The following is a 19,172-nucleotide window of genomic DNA, read 5'->3' as shown; positions in this document are numbered from 1 at the left end:
ATGGCTCTTTAAGTTGGGTCAATGGGAGTTGCTATTTTCAGAAAACAAAGCAACCTAAAACATGCACAGGTTTTAGCTATGACAACTTTAATTTTATAGTCACATCATCTTGTGAGTTTTAGAAAACAAAGAAAAGTCCTTTCAGGGCAGACTTTTCACATTTGAAAGAACAAGAAGCTCAACTTGGGATAAACAGAACTAGTCCGCACAGTTCAGTGCAGAATACGTATACTGTTGAATAGTCAGAGACCCAAGGAACTAAAGCTGCTGTTTAACAGAGATTCCAGCAGAAAGAGACAAGTATGAATGTAAACATGCCTACAACATATAACATAAAGCTTGCTGTATTCCGTCTGTATCTGATAAGAATAATAATTCCTTTTCTAAGGGCGCAGAAGAAACCAGTGCTGATTTTCTTGTAAAGACCAACTTACCAGCCTGGCCTAAGGTTCAAACTGCAGAAGACAAGGCAGAAGTCATCTACAGTGTAAACTGATGTGGAGACAAGTAGATGATGCTTTAATCCTGAGGTTATGACAAGTCTCCATTACCAATACACATGGAAAAAGCAATGGTCTCAGCATTGGTGCAATGAGATCTGGAAGACCTACCATGAACTATGTAGAAGTAATTCTAGTTTACAATATTAAAGATTCCATTTGTTTGCATGTTGGTATGTTCCAAAAGACAACTGGCAGGCCCTTCCCACGTTCAGTAAAGGCAGCACTTCTTTTAAATGTTATCTGTTTCTCCCTGTTACATTTGTCTTGGATGCATCAAGTATATCCTCTGCAGCTTCTGACAGAGCTCAGACGTAGCCCAGGCAGAGGCACCTACAAGCATAAAAGCTTTTAGTCTGCACCTAAGTCTTGCCCATTTTCCTAGGCTACCTGGCTGTGTCTCCTAGGTTCTCAGTGCAACAGGATGCTGGCTGTACAGCACATAAGCCACAACACCTCCATCCATATTTTTCAGTGGAACCAGTCCAGAGACACTCTCTCCATAATCTGGTCTTCAATGCAACACGGTCTCAAAGGACAAGCTCTGCTGCTTCAGTAATGAAATTCTCTCCTCAAAACTTGATGCAGTATCACTCATCCCAGAGCAACAAGCTCTTGAACAGTGTAATGAAAATAGAAGACCCAAAGAACTCCAAGGTTTACCTGCAAACATATATTCAATGATCCACAATGATGTGCCGTCACAGTAGGTCATACTTTCTCTGTACCCAAAAAGTCAGCAAGGCTGTGGAAGTTTCAGGATCACAGCAGAATTCATGTTGATAACAAATGTCAGGAGCAGAGCTGAGAGAAAAGAGACTACTGTTAATGACTTTTTCCAGCAGAGAAGGTTAGTATAAAAGTTGAGTGTGCTCTCCATATCAGATAATGAAAATAACAGATCTTTTCACCATTTCATTTCACAGGCTCCTTTAAAGCAAATTAAGACCCTCCTAAAAACTGAATTACACTGCATTTGCACTAGTCAGAATGAACCAGAGAATTAACCTGGTTTAGGTCATCAGTAAGAATAATATTTAAAGAACCAATAGTATAAAGCTTAACTTTACAACTGCATTTGCATCCCTTCTTACTTTTCACCATATCACATTCTTTACCCAACTTATTCCCATTACCAACACGGAAACGGAACACCACATTTTTTGCAGCAACTCATGTTACTGATATCTTCTGAGGTCTTATAGTCATAGGATTGCTATTTCAGACCTGAGGGTGTTTTCTCTGATCAGAATGCAAAGAGCAGCATGGTACATTTGTATAGTTTCCAAAGGAATTTCAGTATGGTTAAGAGCTCTGCAAATATAAGTTTGGGATGTTATTATTCCATTTATGCAGGAGTTTATGCTTGAGGGAAAAGTCTTAACCTGTTTCCTAGCTATGAAGATATTCACTACTCCTATTTCACAACTTCTCATGTTCTTGCATTAGAGTTACAACCGCTACAGCTGGAAATAAAGATTCTTGTTAATTCTGGTCTTCTGGTGCACAACCCATCAGGCTCTTTCAGATCCAATGGTGATCTTTAAGTCTTTTAAATGTTCTCTGGGTATACTTCAGCATGTGCCCATGATTGAGGGTTTGTGGTTTCTGTAACTGCTAATAACTGCTGGTTCTTTCCCATAGCTCTGCAACAGGAGTTGAAAATGAACCCAGAGGATCTCCTCTCCCCTGCCATGTCCTGCAGCGTGGGGCAGCAGCTGGTCGAGCTATCTGTCATGCCTCTGACATAACACCCATCTCATACCACAGTGTGCTATGGGGTGAAGCAGGTGGCACGTTCCTGCAGGAAGTCTTGGTGTCTTGGCAGCAGTATGGCAGCCAGCTAGTCTGACCATCTTAAGCATGTGGCTGAGTGTCCAGCTCCTCACTGCTGTTAAAGTTATGTTATTCCTGCAGACATTTGGGGCAACAGTTTGGGAAGCAAGTGTTCAGACATATGGGGCACTGGGCACAGAGCCACTGCAACGAGGTTCATTTGGCACGTAGACTGCATCTTGGGAGGAGATTAAAGCACACTGCTACCGGTGTCAAGATGACACTGGCACATGATACACCATTAGCAGGAAAGATGGGTTCAGCTCTGACTTCAATATAAGGCAGGAAAGGCCATCACAAAATGAGAAACAGACCTATCACCAGTGTGGGTCTGGCAGGACATTGTGAACTAGGGGTAACTGAAGAGGACGGAGATGACTGCATGCAAATATCCAAAGGTCTGTGGCTAGTTGTGTCCTCAGGTGCCCTAGCGAACAGAATTTTGGTCCTCTCAGCTAAGCTTAACAGAGGCTGTCTGTGTCAACAAGAGTGTAAATGCCCACACCACAGCCACCATCCCAGGCACATTTTAATAAAGAACTGTAGAGAAAGAAAAAGCACAAAACACGGCACTGATTAAATATGTTGTCCATAATTTAAAAACAAACAACAACAAAAAACCTGCTAGGTTTCTTTATGAACTTTACAGTGAGGGCATGTTATTGCTGAGATGCATCCCCAAGTATGCTTCAAAGCAGTTACATATTTGTCTTTCTTCGGTGCTAATTTCCTTCTAAACATAAAGCCTTTCTTCTGTGATGGCATCACTCAGTTCACCTTGGGAATTTTTATGATAAACTTTACCCAGAAGTAAGGTTATATGATTAATATAATTGCAACCCAAATGGTACTCACAGTGAAAAGCGTATGAGCCCAGATTTCTACATGATTATGAATGTGTCTGTAAAAAAATTGTGAAACAGAAGGATTTGACAGGAGAGGGGAACAAATTCATTATTTTTATGCTTACAACCAGAAAAGCTATGGTAATAAAAATCTGCTCATAAGGTAAGCTTCATAATGACATGCTGTGTGTTGCCCTGCCTTGCATGGTGCCCTGTAAGAACATCTATTTTAATTAAACATAATGTCTTTATGGTGTACTACTTCTATTCACACCCTACATACTAAACTGCTTTACAGATCTAGCACTAAGGAGTTTGAGCAACTCCAGGAAATTTTATCAGATCTAGATTATTTTAAGCTACTGAACATCAATAAATAGCATTCTCTCATTCCTGATGTTAGTGTATACATCAGTTACTGATAGCAAGAAAAAAACCAACACCCACCATGTCTGTGATCACTTAAAATCACAATTAATTGCTAATCATACATTCAGTTGTGTGGCACAAGTGGGACTGTTTCGATTATCTGTCCCAGTGGTTTTCATCAAAATGTCATTGTTCAATCTCAGCAATATTTAAGCATGAATTTAATGGGACAGCATCTGAAAGAGTGAAATGATCAGCTGAAGTGTGAAGCAACAAAGCTATCTAACTGAATCCACTTCCCATGTTAATAAACGAGAAGAGTCCTTTCTTGGGAAGACTGATGGTACCTGGAAAAATACAAAACTAAATATAAACATTGCAGCCTTTAAAATCAGGCTGGTAGTATCATGCAGTACAACCACTGAATCAGAAAGCCATGGTAGATGATGAAGAAAACAAACAGTAGGCAATGGCAAGTAATGTAAGGCTGCATCTCAAGCATCTCACACTGAAGAGCAATCCTCTGGCATTGTGAATGCAGCCTGGTGGGCATTTTGCCCTGGATTCTGTGTGCTGAGGTGTCACAGGTCCACCCTGGCACATGTGAATCTCCTCCAACAAGTGGAAGCATTTCTCAGAGTGCACAGCACAGGAAAGCAGTGTCTGAGACATCGGCCAATGTTAGTCATCCTCTCATAGGCTCATTATTAAGAAGACAGTTATAGAAGGTCAAGAAGGTTCCCAAGAACTTCAGAACTGCAGGTAAAACAAATATGAAGGGACTCCCTCCCTAGCATTACACAGCTTTTTCACACACAAGGGACAAAACACTGTTAGGAAAGAACTGATACCACTGCTAAAAGCAAACAGAAACAGTTTAAGAGATAAATGTACTGACATGATACTGCCATAATAAGACAACACTGGCACCCAGTGGAATTCAAAAGAGATCATGCTTGTCTTTTTTTTTTTTTTTTTTTTTTCCTTTTCTTAAAAGCAGTGCTCTTGTTTGAAGATTCCTGATGCATCTTCTTGGTTAGGAAACTTAGACATTCTAAGCCCTCTAAGATCTGAATGAAGACCGATACGTTGCTAAACAAGACTGCGGAAAGGTTTTTTCAGCTCTTCTTAATGCAGTTTTGGTACTCAATCATGTCATTTGTGGCAGCAAAAAATTAAAAGATATAGGAGTATTTAAGTCCAATAGATTTAATAGCAGTCAGATAGATCAGAGAGAGACCTCCAGTCCCTTCAGATTCTGTGCAGGTTCCCATGCCAGGATGTCTGTTTTTATCTTTCCATGCTAGAGGATTCATTGAGCTGATAGTCCTGCCCTTAACTCACACTTATACATCCTATTTTATTGTTTAGCTATGAAAGCACTAAGCACAAGACAACAGAGTTCCCTGATCTTTCTTCTTTTTGTTTTGATAAGAGGAGTGGATTATCTCTGAGTTATGCATATATTCTACATTCCAGAGGAAGATTATGAGGAAGAGCAGGAAACATACTTTTAACTCATTATTTGTCATGGAATACACAGTGCTGTGGCAAGGCAACTTTTCCTAATTTCAGTGGTTGCCTTTCAAACAACACTTTCACAGTTGCAGAGTACCAATTAAGAAGTGAAGCAAACTGAAGAAGTCTACATCGAGAAGGGCAAAGCATGAAAAGTAAAGAGGGAAGGCATCTGCCACCCATCTCAAAAGGAATCCAAGGACTCAGGTACCACCACATTCATAGCTGTAAAGAACACTAGAGGAGGAAGTTCTACACATAATGACCTTTTGTGGTAACGTGGACATGGAATCCAGTTATTTTCCTTTCACTTCTTTGCAGCTACCTGAGCCAGTATATGTCACCTGTGCTCACAGAAATAATGGGGAACAGTCAGTGCTTGATTTGTATTGTTTCCACAGCATGATGCAATTTAAAGCCTACCTTCCCTCAGAAACAATAGTACCCAAAAGGACAAGGAAATTACATACTTTGATGAAAGAAAAGAAAGGAACAGGCACAGGCTTGTTTATGCAGGCCTTACAGAATAGCAAGGGGTAGCAATACTAAACAGGGAACAAAGCTGGTCAAAATAGACTGGACTGCAGTGGAATGCAAGTATTCAGTAGAATACTGCATGCAGCAAGCGAAGAAAAGGGCTCCTCTAGAAATATTCCAGCAGCTATAGCATTGTAAAGACCTTTTCCTTGCTCAGTGCTGAATACAGGCAGGAGGTGCTTGGATGTGCATGCACATGCCTCATGGCAGGCTGAACCTCCTCTGCAATCTGTGCTGCCACTCTCGCCCATGGCTGTGGGAAAGCAGTTCATTCAAGGCTACACTTTAGCCCTCTCGGAGATGGTGGGTGACTGAAATAAAGGATCAATGGATTTTGCAATTGAGACCTCTACACCTAACTACAGCATCACTTTCTGGTTGCTGCAGACCTCAGCCCGGCTCCACCTATCAGCAATATTATCTTAAAAGCTTCTGCAGACCATTACCAATGTAGTGGACTTAGTAATGTATATATTTGAATTTAACACTTTTGTCCCCAAATTCAGGCTTTTTAGGCACACGCCTAAAAGCAAACCTCCCAACAATGTATGGATTTGAAATTCTGATCCCTCAATGCTCTTATGCACAATTGTAAACACACTGCTTAACTGGGATCTTTACTAAAGAAGCAATACAGATAAAGTTACTCGATTCACAAAACTAAACACTTTGAATGAACCTCACTGACATCCCAGTCTTAACAACCCTTGTCAAATTCAAAAATAATCTGGCCTCACAACAACGCAGGGAAAAGAAAAATGTGATTACCACTTTTTTCTGCTTGGCAAGACAGAGCAAAACCGGATGGTTCTGTTGAATTAGAGAATGACAGGAGAGAACTGCTTACAAGATGAGACTTGTAACAACCTGAAATATCCCACTTCTATCTACCAACTCAGTTGTTGTATTTATTTTATTTTTTAAAGAACAGCTCAGTAACACAAGTGTTCTCATTTACTTCCATAAGGAAAGGAAGAATACAATAGCCTCAAGTACAGGAAAATGTCTTAGACTCAGACGTGCACTATAATACACAGTGCAGCTTATTATGCATTATGCATCTTATCTCTCACTGTTTTTTCTCAAGCACTCACACCTCCCTCAGACAGAAATGTATTTTTTTATGCAATTACAAAACAAAAGCAAAAACACAGTAAATGTTTTCCTTTGTTTTTAAACCATTTTTTCACATTTGACTGGTATTTGGGATTATAAATTCTGCTGTATTAAATGTCCTTCAAGGACGAGACCAGATGTCTTCATGTTTACAACACATTAGTTTGGCATAGCTTGTCAAAACAAAGTCAGTCTTGGAAAATCTGAATGTGAGTGCTTTCACGCAGGCGGCCTCCAAAGCTTCTGCTGGTCCAGGCATTTTGAAACCATGTGGTTTTAAATCAAGTATCAAGTGTCCATTCTGATCACAACATCCCAATGCACTCTTTACCTTGGAAGTTAACTTCTCTCACGCCCTTCACAGTCTCCTATCTCACTGCCTGCTAGACCAATCACCTATAAAGCTTTCATGCCCATTTATGATGGCTGAGGTTCATTTTTCCTCCTTACTTCCACCAAACAGGCTTTGCAGTGAGACTGTGAGTACATAGCAGTGACAGGTAAAGAAAATTTCTTTAACTTAGGAGGCAAAGAAACACTGAACAGTCTTTCTCAGTCATGCTTCAGTTTCTCCCTGCATCCAAAATCTGAAAGTATAATCTGTTTCTTGGGGCTGAGAAAGTAGATTTTAAGAGGTTTTCGGTGTCTTGCGAGGTTGTAGTTGTAAATGTAGGGTTTTATTTCTTAGATTCAAATATTCAGATAGAGATTTGTCCTTCATATTAGTCATAAGGCTTGGGAACAGGTCTTTTTTTGTTGATGTTGCTAGAAAGACACAGGTCACGAGGACTCAAAAAACTTTGGTGTTTTCAAGGGACCATGTTTTACTGTGGGTGGAAGAAGCAACTGTTGACATCTACAATGCTAATATCTGAGATAAATTTGCAAGGATCACTGGAATGGAGAGCTGTCACACAACTGAAATTAACAGACAACCTGTAATTTCACTGGAGCACTTCTGTATACAGCAAGTGATGAAATGGATGTCACAAGCTCTGAAGTCTCTCCTACTTACACCACAAGCAGCAGTCCCTGCTCCTTATGTGTTTTAAGTTATTTCTAAGAAATCTCTTCAACTTTAATACATACTTCCAGATAAAGTTACAGAAACTACCAATACAGAAAGAATGAGTCCTGCTCTTGTTGCAAAACATTTTGTGCTGTTCAGGTCCAATAACTGTGCCTTGATTCATTGAAAGGCAAACAGTTGCTCAAGAGAGCAAAACAGGATTTTGTTCTGCGTTACTTTCCCTGGCCCACTTTTATTTGCCACTCCCTTTGATCTGTTTCTTGTTACAGGAAAGCATAGCTTTGCTTTATGCTGTCTAGACTCTCGTGTAAAATCAAAAGCAAATAAAAACCTATATAAAAGTTAAACCACAGAATGTATCTTTTTAGACCAGTAGGACCTATTTTGGGACTTAGCTAATCTCAAAGTAAATTCATAGTAAAGTGCTTTTTTGTTGGTTTGCTTTTCCCCTGAAGTCTTTAATTTTAAGCAAGAAAATCAAGATCTCTTGAGACAATATTGTACAGGTTTTTAGAAACTGCTGATTTTGTGATGTAAGGTTTGCTCCTGTTGCTCATTTGATCATCAACATGAGTCTTGCTTGTTCACTGTTTCAATTTTTACTGTATTAATGAGTCTTGTAAGGCCACAGTTTAGAAGGCTGTGGTTCAGAAAACCACAGAAGTTTCAGGAGCTCCATGTTATGTGAATACTACATGTGCTATCACAGTAGATGATGCAGCAGACAAAGTGAGCTGGAGAAGGAAGTGTTACATGTTGAAAAAACAAATGCATCAAAGAAAGCCTGGTTCCAGAGAAACTCTAAAGAGAGCAGGGAACTGGAGAAAGGGGCTCGACAGAGTTGATTTTATGCCAGGTCTCTGAGCAGCAGCAGCTTTACCTCAACACATCAGTCATCCTCCTTTACCAGGTAGGGTCAGAATTTAGGCACTTAAGAGTTTGTCCTCTCTGGGAAAGTGACAGTCCAGATGTCAGGGAACAGTAAGTGGACTAACAGAAATGCATTCATTCCAGTACACCTCCTGGCCTTTCTCATCTCCATAGCTGTGTTTTTTCACTCTGACTGCACCTTAAAGTCCAGATAGTTTGCAGTCCATGTTTCCTGCAAGCCATGGGCTGGCAAGAGGAAAACAATCTATCCCCAGAGTCACTCCTCTGCTCTCTGTACAACCCAAAAGGAAAGGCAGCGTTCCAGTAATTTGGCTGCCATGTCAGTTACCTCAGCTAAACACTGTGCCATGAATATGAATTAAACAAAGCGATGTGGCTCTGTCAAATATATTACCATGCTGAAATCAAAAACCTGTTTAAATTTTATTGTTCAAAATCAAAATCAGAGAACTTTCAAGGCTGCCATATCCTGGAGAAAAACAATTCAGATGATGTGCAAGATACACAAATGCACTACTTAAGTAACTTAGTGACTGTGCTAGTTTTATAATATTTATAGATGTGCAAAGAACATCCCTGAGCCCTCTTTTAAAATGAAACAAGAATCTTCAGAATGGTTTCAGAATGACTTACTGGTGGCTGCTATGAAGCGGAAAGCTCACAAGAACAGAGTGCATGAGTTTTTCCTGAAATGCTCTACTCTAATAGCCAAGAGACTACCCAGAACTTTTGTTCTATCATTTGTTCATGTCTGCCACTTCAGACATTCTTAAATGATTCACAGCACTCTCCAAATGCCTGTCAGCTCAATAATTTTATTCTCTTCTGCCATGGTTGGTAATGGGTGAGACAGAGGAAGAAGAAACAATGGACTAACTGCAGAAGGAACAATGCTGCATGTGTTGATTTGTATGCACACATACAAGACACATGACCATGTATGTCCCCCATTTGATGTGCATACTAGTTCTGCCTGTAGAATCTCAGCATCAAGCCCAACTTACTCTTAAGCAAGAAAAAACTGTCAAAATGCTCACACCCAAGAGAGTTATTATATTAAGCAAGTTTGATATATATATTTTTTAAACTACATCTGGATATATAGATCAAACAATTCTTCGAATATATATCTGCATGGCATCATGCATATTTCATGTACAAAGAAATGAAAGCATTTCCTAGAAATAATTAACAGGGCAACTGGAAATGAAACCTTAACTTTTTTAAAGTCTTTTTGAGAAGATTAAAAGCAGAAGTTTAAACAGAACTATTTTGCCCTGTAATTTCTAAAGCGACAAGCTGATTCCAATTTATCTTAGCAGGAATTGAAAGCTGTCATTATCTAGCAGCTATTTGCTGGCCCAAATGAGATGAACTGACTCAGTTAACTTGGCCCAAGCAGGCCTGTAGTCATGATAATGGGAATAATTCTTACCATTAAGCAGGGAACAAGGATAAGTGATCAGCACATGCTGTAATTTCATTACAGAATGCAGTCTTGGTCAACCACTATCCAACAAATGCATTTTAAAGTGTTTCCATTGAAAGACTTTTGGAGCATTTTGTCTAGCGCTGATTCTCACATTTTTTAAGTTAAAATTTAAGCTAAAATTTTGCATCTTGATGGATGACATCACAGGAAACCATTGCCACATACTTATTTCTACCAAAGAATAAAACGAAATCTCTTGAGATACAAATTCTCTCATACTTACAGCTGTTTTGTTTTATCCAGTGGTATTTACTAAGATGCATGAATGATTTATTTCTAAACAAGAGTTTCTTCCCCTTTTCATTAGTCAGTCAGCAGGATCACCGTACCCCATGTATATTAGCTGTCGGTCAAAGAGGAGCCCAGCACATGCACACAGTCATATACTGCATGCAGTTCTTTATATAGTGTATTTGTCTTACATCTCCAGTGATTAGCATTTGGCAGCAGAGAAAAAAACCTGTTTATCAGACAGGCAATTAAAGTTTTGCTTTAAACTTGCACAGAAAACTTCCTTATTCCCCTATGATTAAAACAACGTTAAAAGTGCAACACAAGCAGAGTCACACATTTCTTATCAGTCATACCACTCTTATCAGTCACATATCTGAAGTTATGTAACAACTGAGACTGTGGTATAATAAAATGCAAGCAAAGCTAAAGGCGTGTAAAGTCAGACACCACTTGTGTGCATGTCTGTGTGGCAGCTGTGTTTCCATAGCTGCTTAAGTCCTTCCTTCAGTAGTCACCTGCTTTTTCAGAACATGTATAAGGACATTATACCAGCTACCAGCAAATGAGAAAAAGACTGTTTTCTTAGTACTTGTCTACTTCTTAATCTGTATTTTTCAGAGCTCATATGTACAACATATAACTCAGCAATTCCTCTAATTTTAAGAAGTAACATATACTTATCTATATAGTACCAAAAACACAGAAAATGTAATTTTGATGATTCTACATTCAGAAGGGAGTGATAAAGGTAGCTACATTTAGGTCTAATTAAGCATTTTCCAGCTGCTAGAAAAGTTCTGCACCTTCATCTTTACTTCCAAGACTGTCCTGACACTGCTTCAATGAGTTTTATTTGTATGGTTTTTAAGTGTGAAACCAAAATCACCATCTTGTCTTCATAGCATCAACAGAGGAAAATGCTAGCCAAGCTTAAGGAATCAATGCCACAGGAGCAGTCTGGGTCACCACAGGATGAGCACAGGCCTCCTAATAGGGAGAAATTATCATTATGCTCCACAGCAAAAACAATTCAAGAATTACATTTCAGGTCTTTGCTTCACTGAGCAATTCTATCATCTTTTGGGGCATTTCTCTAGAAAGAGGCCAGAAAATGGAGGGCCAAAGTATTCTCTAATGGGTGCACTAGTTAAAAAAATGTGTTCATGATAGAGGTAGAGAGAAGACACTGATGTTTTTTATCATGTTGTGTTACTTCAGCAATACCATCTGGGATAAGTTACTGTATGTTTGGTACCAAACCTGTATTTGTATTCTGTGAAAATTCCCAGTTTACTATTTGTTCCTGTTTGGTTTAGACTACTGGAACTGATGCAGCTACGAATTCTCTAGAATTTCCAGGAGAAAAGACAAGTCCTGAACCTTTGGCCTCTGTGAGTTTTGTGCGTTTGTTTGTGTTTTTTGTGGTTTTGTTTTGTTTGGGTTTTTTTCTTTTTTTTCTTCAGAGAAAGTTTGTGCAAGTTAGACCATACCACACAGGACATATTCTTGCGTGAGAAAATTTTACTACATGATAACAACCAGTATGTGTTTGGACTGTGTAAGCGCTATCAAGTTCTTTCAACAGAAATTGAATAGAGAAAAAGAAAGATGTGTTCTTCCTTCTCTATCATTTTACACACAGTTCACAGAGTACTGACAGATTCCTGCTTTCATGCTGTGAATTATGCGGTATATCACCGAAGTCAGAAGGAAAACACACAAGAGGCCCATTAATAGTCAGCAGTACCAGGGAGGAGATTGTCACTCTGTATTCAGTACTGGAAAGGCCACATCTCAAGTACATCTCAAATCTCAAGTGTTCGGTTTGGGGCCTTTGCTACAAGTCATTAAGACCCAGGAGCAAGTCCCGAGGAGGGCAATGAAGCTGGTGAAAGGACTGGAAAACAAGTCTTATGGAGAGTAGCTAAGAAAACCAAGATTGCTTGGGGGAGACCTCATCACACTTTACAACTCCCTGAAAGGGGTGGCTGTAGTGAGGCGAGGGTTGTCCTCCCAAGTGACAGTGAGAGGATGACAGGTAATGCCCTCAAGTTGCACCAGGGAAAAAAAAATATAAAAATCAGTTTGGGTATTAGGAAAAACTTCACAAAAACAGTGGTAATGCATTGGAATGGGCTGCCCATGGAAGTTGTGGTGTCAACATCCCTGGAGGTGCTCCAGAGATATGCGTATATAGGTTAGTAGACATGGTAAGGATGGTTTGATAGCTGGACCAGATGACCTTCGAGGTCTTTTCCAACTTTAATGACTCTGTGATTAGTCTTGATCTTCTACTCAATCTCTGAACAGTTTTGACCCCAGAGATGGACTCACACATCCCACACCTAGTGCAGAACTGGCAGCCTTGGGGTAATGCACTGAACACCAGTCTCCAAAGAAGCCAAAGTTGTGCAACACTGCATAGCTAAAATGTATGATGGACTGATTGATTGATTGACTGATTGATTGATTTTTGCTTGTTTCTCTCTTCATTTCATCTAGCTCTTTATGCACTAAGGCTATCAGCACTTGACTGTCGTGCCAGGCTTGGTGAAGAAGGCAGCTGAAGGCAGGATGGAGGACAGGTGGAGACTACGCTACCAACAGCTGTAAACCCCCAGAAAAGCCATCAGGATATTAGAGGGTAAAAAAACCACATTGGAGAATCTGCAGCAGCCACATTACTGGCAACATGCAGGACCACCCTGAAGCTGCCCATCTCCTTTATCACCTGTAGTAACCATGCGAACCCGATGCTCCCTCCCCCCCGTCCCGACTCGGGTTGCCTACTTCATCCAGCCGTTCACACAGACCAAAGGCAGCCCGGCTTACCCGGACGCCTCAGGTTGCCCGTCGCCATCTTCCCGGGTCGCCCCAGACCGCCATCTTCCTTCAGGCAGCCGGGGGAAGGGGTCACGCAATGTGTTGTGCAAATCTGCCATCTGCTGGTGCCTGCATGCTTCATGAAGCTGTCCTGACAGCAAATGAGCGGATCTGAAGCCATGCTGTAGCTTTGGGAAGGAAATCAAAACAAAACAAACTGAAAAACAAACAAACAAAAAAACCAACAACCACAAAACCATCACATCTGCACCGCGTGTTGGAGCTCCTCTCTGCAACCCTGCATCTCCAGGTATGCTGGTGGTTTGTGGTGCAGGCATTTGTCCATCGAACACAAAGCAAGCTTCATCGGTAGCAAATAGTCTCATCTCAAGGAGTTGCATATTAATTTTTACAGAACTAAATTCAGTGTCTGATCAAAGCAACATCACCTCTGATTGAGGGTGGTTTAAAATTAAACGTTTAGTGAGGATCAGTAACCTCTGTAACCGGCAGGTGGCAGTTACAGATGGCCACAACTATCAGCTTCTGCTGAGCAACTCCGGGTTCTGGCTGTCCGACAGATAACAGCTTCCATTCGGTACTTGTGGCTTTTTCAACTATCATTCTGTGTGTGTAGAGGGGGGAAATGTTGCCAAGGAAACAAGCAAACAAACAAAACCAGTCTTGGAAATCACAGAATCATAGAACTATGGTTTTATACAATGATGTGGTTTGGAAGGGACATTAAAGATATACAACATTACCTCTAGTTCCAACCCTCTGCCTTGTGGTCAGGATTGCCAACCTCTGAATCAGCAAATCACCTAATGGCTGCAAAAGTGGTACATTTTTTGGCAGATACTTCTAGGTTTTCAATTTATTTATTTTTTTAGTTATTTTCTGGAAAGTCTGACTGGTGTCAGGTAACTTGTTCAGTGTCTCACACGTTTCTGAATGTTTTTTTCCTTTGCTGTCATTCATTCTTTATTAAGCTTTGAACTAGTTTTCAAGGCACAATATTGCAAAGAAATTTATGCAGTATTTTGAAAACCAATTTAATTTATTTGACTTGACTTAGTCAGACAAATAATTTGCTTTCTTCATTCTTGAATATCTGACACATCTGCTAGTTTTTGTAGACACTTTATATTTCCTTAAAGTCAGCACTGAAACTGGAAGATGAAAAGACAATATAACCTGTCTTTCCTTTCTGGTCTTTTAATTCAAGATGCTAACAAATCTGTAAGAAGCTCTGTGTTCTCAAGAATCTATGGGTACTGTATGAAAGGGACAGCACTTTAACCACTAATACTTTAAGGTGTTCCAGCTTCCAATCACAGCAACTACAGAAACGATACATTTTACAGTTTGCATTTTTGATGCACCACAAAGCTAATGTGCGTAATTTATTTGATTTCTTTTTTTTCCTCCAGAGATTTTTTTTAATTTTTTTTTTTTTCTTGCTTAGAATACCCATTAGAAGTGTTAGTGGAAGGATCTGCATTCATATTAGTGATAGAAAAATATTATTTCTTCCATTTAATGGACAAGTGAAATCTTGTGATGTTTAATGCCACTAAAATGTGCTCCTTTTTCTTAATCTTGTTTTTCAGTATTTTCTGTTTCAGAAGCTCTACACAAAATAGTGGCATGTTCTGGTTATGTGAAAACATACAGTGCTTCCCTTTCTGTATCCTCTTTGACATGGTCAACAGAATACTTCAGGCTAGAGAGTTATTATTTGGGTGGAGTCAATCCCTAACATCAGTACAGGCAGAGAAATGAATGCACTGAGAGCAGCCCAGCAAAGAAAGACATGGAGGTACTGTTGAATTAAAAGAAGCGTGGACAGCAGGATGAAAGAGATGATTCTCCCCTGTTTTGCCTTTGTGGGGCCTTGCCTGTTGTACTGTGCCCAGGCTTGGGACACACAGCACAAGGCATGGAGCATTTGAAGCAGATCCAGAGAAGAGCCATGAAGATTATTAGAAAGTTAGAGGACCTTTCCAACAAATAAAGGCAGAGGAGCCTGCAATTGTTTGAACTGGAGAATTGGCCTTCCAATACACAAAAAGGGCCTGCAAGAGAGGTGGGGAAGGACTCTTCATGAAGATGTGTAGTGATAGACCAAGGAATTACAGTTCTAAGATAAAAGGTAGCAAATTTTGATTAGATAATAGATAGAAATTCTTTGTTTCATTGGTGTTTATATACTGGAACAGGTTGCCTGGAGGCATTGTGGATGATGCACCCCTGGTAATGTTTAAGGTCAAGGCTCACAGAACCGAGTTTGGAATCTGATGACTTTTTAAAACTCCCTTCTAATTCATACTATTCCATCATTCTCTGATTTAAAGTAGTAGGGATTATCAAAGGAATCACACCAACCAAGGGTTTTTAAGATGGGATAAACTGCCCTTAACTTCTAAAAAAGATAACTGAGCCTCGCTATTTTCTATCTTAAGGGAAGATAGTGACATCAGATCCATGATCAGAAGGCCAGAAGATGTTACTGGCAAGCTCCTACAAAATGCAGGGAAGAGAGCACTGTACTGTCCTGTCTCTTTTTAAAAATAAAGAAAAAGAACAACGTAAAACTCCCAAGATAATAGGGCATCTTCAGGTAAGCAGACAAATATGCTGTATGTTTATAGACTCTTTAACAAAAAAGACAAGATACTTACTAAGCACTGAAAACTGGCTTCTAAAACTGAGTGAAAATGGATAAGAATGAACACTTGGATTAATGTTTATCATGGCGTAACTGGTATCAGAAACATTTGTATTAATAACAATAACAGGGTACTAGAAGTTGCAAATTGTGTTCAGAATTTCAAGTATTTTACCCTACTTGTAGGAAAGAGGCTACAAGATCATACTGGATGCTGAATTCTAATGTCAACTTGCTACCACTGTCTACAAACATGATTACAGCTGTAAGGAGAGCTGTTTATTTTTATTATTGGTTGCCTGGCAACAACTATACTTTCACCTTTATTAAGCATTTTTCTAATCTCTAGGTTCTTATATAGTCAATTATTTGTTGCCTTGTTTTAAAAATAGGAAAACCAAAGTGAAGTTTGATAAACTACACTGATACAGAGCAGGTATACGGCAGAGATGGAGCTGGTTCCTCGTGTCTGCTGGCCTACAGTGTCTTGTTAGCACAACGCTACTTACATTTCTGAGCTAGATAAAATGAATGGAAGCAGCTTGCCAAATGATTCAAAATCTGTTCACATATGTATAGATATCTCCTTTAGGTTTTTGCTGGCAATGGTATCCTCAGCTAATTTTAGTTTAAATCACCCAAGTTAGTGATGACAGCCAATTTACTGACAGGTCATTGCCCTCCTCTCTTTCTTTCTTTCAAGGAGTTTAGTCTGTCTGCCATTAACAACTTCCCTTAGCTTACACTTGGATATAAAATTTTTAGACCTATGCTTTTGAAGTGATATCTCTAGGGGCTGAAATAACTGGATCATTTAGTTGGAAAGGAAAAGTAAAGACCTGTAAAATGAAGGTGCCTTAAATTAGTCTTCCAAGTGTATATGTGGGTTAAAAATAGATTGCTGTGTAAAACCACTGAGTAGGCCTCTCATCTGTGGTAAATCAGGATCTCATTGATTGTGACCACGCATCTAGAAGACCTAATTTAAGCAGCTACATAAGTGAGGTTATGTTAAAAGTCAGCACGAGTGCTGTAAGCCTCCTTGGCATTATCCCAGGAGACATTCAGTAGAAGTGTACTGCCGTCATAGAACTGTGGTTACAGAGAGGTTGAACTGACCTTAACACAGTTTCATTATCAAGCAAATCATCAGCCCCTCCAACTTAGCACTGGGGTGCTCTTGTTATTCTCTAAGTAAAGGTGATAAGCCTGCTGGTTGTTGTTTTTTAATTGTTTGTTAAATTATTTGTTTAATTTTAGATGTGGGACCTCGGGTTTTGTTTGCTTGTTTGTTTATTTTGACTGTAAGGCTTCAGAGCTTCAGAGCAAATGCTATAAACTCAGTGGCAGCGTGACTCTCCTACTTATAGTACTCAGTTTTTGAACCTCTATGTTTTTCACTAAGATTACTTTCTACTAAAGAGAAAATCAGTGCTGCTTTGTACTACCAGAATGCATTTCTTTCATTAGTCCTCATCTTCTGGAACTCATTTTCCTCTTTTCTGCAGAAAATAACTCTCAGAATGCATGTTGCTGAAAACCTTTTAAGCATGTTAAAAAGATAATCTTAACAGTGAAAAGGCAATGTATAAGTGAAATTAATAAGACCCCAGCTGAAAAGTGAGTTGCTTAAAAATATATGACTGTCCTACAAAGAGAATGCATAAGAGGTAGAAAAATTATGGTAAATTGGTTAATTTATTATAAGTACATTTTGCTACTAATATTCTATGAAATGTTTAATGAAGTGAAAATTGCTGAGAAGAAAATTAAGTTAACACTGGCAATTAATATTCACGGTATTTTCCCCATAATTTGTCATAGTAATAAAAGCCAACTGCGAATAAAATAAAAGTAGTTAGAAAATCTTCAAACAAGTATAATCAGTTTGACACAATTATACTTTGTGGGACAGCTTTGTCAAAGCTGAGTAGCATACAGAAGGGAAACAATTCTGAAGAAAATTGCTTGAAATATATCCTAGTGTGCTGAATTCCCAGTGCAGTCAAATGGAGTAGAAATTCAGCCTGTAGTTCTAGAGCAAACACTGACTCAAGACTTATGAATCTAGAAGAGGATAAAGAGGATAAGAAAACATAGAAGTTAGTTACTCAGTTCTGATTTATTTATCTTATTGATATGCTGCTCTGATACAAATTCATTCTTTATCTCTACTTCCACATTTTACACTTTGACAAACCTAAAATAAAACACTTGTTTCCAAAGAATTCACCTTCTTGATGATACTTCTTTTGTATGGTACTAACCACCAGTGTCGTTACTTGTAATGAGTCGGACAAAATTCACCACTGAGGCAGAACTGTGAGCCTCCAGTAACAATATAGGAATGTCATATGTACGGAATTATGTTTGATATTCTTCTCATACTAGAACTAGTGAAGTTAAATGAATGTGTTTTTATTGATGTAACTAAGTGCAAGCTTTCAAATAATTACTGCAAAAACTTGAATAATATTTGCAAATATCCTGCATTACCAGAGATACCCACTGCAATACATTTACCATAGACAGTCATTTATCTTTAATTACAGATTTGATTTTTCATGGCAGACTAGGTAGAAACTTGTCTTGTTCTTTGGCTGTTGTGTATAAATGTCCCTGGGTATGAATTTGGATCTTTCAGTCTAAAGCCAAATCCCTTAGTAAGAGCTCTTGATACAGGCAGAGCCAGGGATTTGCAAACACAGGTGAAGAATCTATATTAGGCATGTGAGTAGAATTTTTTTTTTTAATGCATATGAAAACATAATTTTCCTGACATTTATTAAAAGGTGTGTAAGTAAAGCTACTTGCTTGGATTCTGGCAGTTTTTCCTACGATTTGAGATTCCATTTAGTAAACAAGTGTTTTTACTCCTTGTAGATCTAAGACAAGCCAACATTTTCAGCACACTTACAATGAAAAATGGACTCTGCTTACAATATAGAAGACAGCAGTAGCCAACATCAGTTCCAGATCTCACAAGAGCCAGGGAAGATGTTCTACGGAACATCATGAGGTAAGTCCAGATATGCTCTTATCACTCTGGTTCATTTCTTGCATTTTATGAACAGTAACTACTTATCTCATAATTCTTTGCAGTGCTTCCCCATTCCTCCATGGCAACTGAGGCTCATTTTTCCTTTAAGATTGGTTTGTCCTTCTCAGTCAAATCAGACCGAACTCATATTTACTCTTTGTTAGAAGACATAGTTCTTCAGAAAGGAAAAGCGGACCCTGCACTTCTGCCTGCTTCTGTGCTTGCCTGTCAAGTACCATTCTTCATGAATTCTCATTGCCATGTACCTGG

General features: G+C 39.2%; 1 long non-coding RNA gene across 2 annotated transcripts in view; it reads right to left on the bottom strand.

The window, feature by feature from the left end:
- The window catches only part of LOC140264228 (uncharacterized), a 42,680-nt gene extending 29,407 nt beyond the window's left edge, over window positions 1-13,273 (bottom strand). For both annotated transcript variants that reach the window (XR_011906012.1, XR_011906011.1), the window contains exons 1-2: window positions 13,201-13,273; window positions 1,164-1,304 (exon numbers count right to left, since the gene is read on the bottom strand). This is a non-coding gene — a long non-coding RNA (uncharacterized lncRNA). The remainder of the gene's footprint in view (window positions 1-1,163; window positions 1,305-13,200) is intronic.
- Window positions 13,274-19,172: the final 5,899 nt, after the last annotated feature.

The sequence above is a fragment of the Excalfactoria chinensis genome, chromosome Z, assembly GCF_039878825.1.
Source record: "Excalfactoria chinensis isolate bCotChi1 chromosome Z, bCotChi1.hap2, whole genome shotgun sequence".
Lineage (NCBI taxonomy): Eukaryota > Metazoa > Chordata > Aves > Galliformes > Phasianidae > Excalfactoria > Excalfactoria chinensis.
The sequence above is the reverse complement of the archived record's forward strand: the minus strand, read 5'-3'. Positions and strand labels throughout refer to the sequence as shown.